Source organism: Rattus rattus, chromosome 2 (genome assembly GCF_011064425.1).
Source record: "Rattus rattus isolate New Zealand chromosome 2, Rrattus_CSIRO_v1, whole genome shotgun sequence".
Lineage (NCBI taxonomy): Eukaryota > Metazoa > Chordata > Mammalia > Rodentia > Muridae > Rattus > Rattus rattus.
The window spans coordinates 115,039,227-115,042,540 of NC_046155.1; positions in this window are offsets into that span (position 1 = coordinate 115,039,227).

Here is a 3,314-nt window from a genome sequence, read left to right on the forward strand (position 1 = left end):
AAGGGAATCCAGAGGCCATTATAGTTTCTTCTTTGGCCAGGGATGTGGGCAGTGGTGGGCAGTGCTGTTGGTGGTCTCTTCCGCTCTGCTTTCTCAGGAGTGCCCACCTGTCCCGGCGGAGAGCTCTCTCTCCCACGGGGTTTGGGAGCACTGAACTGGAGCAGGGAGCGTGAGATTGGGACTCCCGCTAAAAACTGGAGGTGTCCGGTCCTAGAGGAATTTTGCCTCTGTGTGTCCCAAGGCCACCAGTCAGGTCCCTTGCAGCAGAAAAGTTGGTCTTACCTGTGGTCCCGAGGCTCAAGTTTGCTCGTGGGGTCTTGCTTATGAGCTCTCTCAGGGGAAGCAACCAGGAAGATCAGTGCTGCCCTTTCCTGGAGCTTCCATGCACCAGGATTCCAGATGGTGTTTGGTGTTTTCCTCTGGAGTCAGAGATGTGTGCAGAGTGTAGTGTCTTCTGGTTTCCCAGGCGTGTCTGCCTCTCTGAAGGTTTAGTTTTCCCTCCATCTTTGCCGCTTTTAATATACTTTATTTGTTCTGTGTGAAGAGTGTTTGCTTTTCTGGTCCCATTTGTTTAGTGTTCTATAGGTTTCATGTACCTTTATCGACATCTATTTCTTTAGCTTAGGGAAGGTTTTTTTCTATGATTTGTTGAAACATTTTCCGAGCCATAGAGCTGCAAATCTTCATTTTCCTTTATTCCAATTATTATTAGATTTGGCCTTTTCAATCTATCCTGAATTTCTGGTTGTTATGGGGTAGGGGTTTTTAGGTTTTGAATTTTATTTGACAATTGTGTCAATCTCTTTTATGGTATTTCTACACCTGAGATTCTCCCTTCTATCATTTTCTGTTGATGATACTTACATCTGTAATTCCTGATCTCTTTCCCAGGTTTGCCATTTCCAGGTTTGCCTCCACCAGTGTTTTCTTTATTGTTTATACTTCCATTTTTAAGTCTTGGACTGCTTTATACAGTTCTTTTGCCTATTTGATTGTGTTTTCTTTATCTGTTTAAGGGTTTTACTTGTTTCATCGTTTAGGGCTTCTACCTGATTATCTGTGTTTTCCTGTATTTCTTTCAGTGAGTATTTTATATCCTCCTTTAAAACTCTAGTATCGAGAACCCGTGGGAGACAGACCTCACCGCCTGGTCAGGTGGGCACTCCTGAGGCTGCAGAGCGGAAAAGACCACCAACACTGCCCACCCCTGCCCACATCCCTGGCCCAAGAGGAAACTGTGTAAGGCCTCTGGGCTCCCGTGGGAGAGGGCCCAGGAGCGGAAGGACCCCTGCCTGAGACACAGAGGGAACCTGAAGGAAACAGACCGAATAAACAGTTCTCTGCACCCAAATCCCATGGGAGGGAGAGCTAAACCTTCAGAGAGGCAGACACGCCTGGGAAACCAGAAGAGACTGCTCTCTGCACACACATCTCGGACGCCAGAGGAATACACCGGAGGCCATCTGGAACCCTGGTGCACGGAGGTCCCCGGAAGGGGCGGCGCAGATCTTCCTGGTTGCTGCCAACTCGGAGAGCCCGTGGGCTGCACCCCGCGAGCGAACTTGAGCCTAGGGACCACAGGTAAGACCAACTTTTCTGCTGCAAGTGACCTGCCTGCTGAACTCAAGACACAGGCCCACAGGAACAGCTAAAGACCTGTAGAGGGGAAAAACTGCACGCACGAAAGCAGAACACTCTGTCACCATAACTGGCTGAAAGAAAACAGTAAAACAGGTCTACAGCACTCCTGACACACAGGCTTATAGGACAGTCTAGCCACTGTCAGAAATAGCAGAACAAAGTAACATTAGAGATAATCTGATGGCAAGAGGCAAGCGCAGGAACCCAAGCAACAGAAACCAAGACTACATGACATCATCAGAGCCCAATTCTCCCACCAAAACAAACATGGAATATTCAAACACACCAGAAAAGCAAGATCTAGTTTCAAAATCATGTTTGATCATGATGCTGGAAGACTTCAAGAAAGACATGAAGAACTCCCTTAGAGAAACACAGAAAAACATTAATAAACAAGTAGAAGCCTACAGAGAGGAATCGCAAAAATCCCTGAAAGAATTCCAGGGAAACACAATCAAACAGTTGAAGGAATTAAAAGTGGAAATAGAAGCAATCAAGAAAGAACACATGAAATAACCCTGGATATAGAAAACCAAAAGAAGAGACAAGGAGCTGTAGATACAAGCTTCACCAACAGAATACAAGAGATGGAAGAGAGAATCTCAGGAGCAGAAGATCCCATAGAAATCATTGACTCAACTGTCAAAGATAATGTAAAGCGGAAAAAGCTACTGGTCCAAAACATACAGGAAATCCAGGACTCAATGAGAAGATCAAACCTAAGGATAATAGGTATAGAAGAGAGTGAAGACTCCCAGCTCAAAGGACCAGTAAATATCTTCAACAAAATCATAGAAGAAAACTTCCCTAACCTAAAAAAAGAGATAGCCATAGGCATACAAGAAGCCTACAGAACTCCAAATAGATGGACCAGAAAAGAAACACCTCCTGTCACATAATAGTCAAAACACCAAACGCACAAAATAAAGAAAGAATATTAAAAGCAGTAAAGGAAAAAGGTCAAGTAACATATAAAAGCAGACCTATCAGAATCACACCAGACTTTTCGCCAGAAACTATGAAGGCCAGAAGATCCTGGACTGATGTCATACAGACCCTAAGAGAACACAAATGCCAGCCCAGGCTACTGTATCCTGCAAAACTCTCAATTAATTAGATGGAGAAACAAAGATATTCCATGACAAAACCAAATTTACACAATATCTTTCTACAAATCCAGCACTACAAAGGATAATAAATGGTAAAGCCCAACATAAGGAGGCAAGCTATACCCTAGAAGAGGCAAGAAACTAATCATCTTGGCAACAAAACAAAGAGAAGAAAAGCACACAAACATAACCTCACATCCAAATATGAATATAACAGGAAGCAATAATCACTATTCCATAATATCTCTCAACATCAATGGCCTCAACTCCCCAATAAAAAGACATAGATTAACAAACTGGATAAGCAATGAGGACCCTGCATTCTGCTGCCTACAGAAAACACACCTCAGAGACAAAGACAGACACTACCTCAGAGTGAAAGGCTGGGAAACAACTTTCCAAGCAAATGGTCAGAAGAAGCAAGCTGGAGTAGCCATTCTAATATCAATGAACCCACACACCTATGGTCACTTGATTTTTGACAAAGGAGCCAAATCCATCCAATGGAAAAAAGATAGCATTTTCAGCAAATGGTGCTGGTTCAACTGGAGGTCAACATGTAGA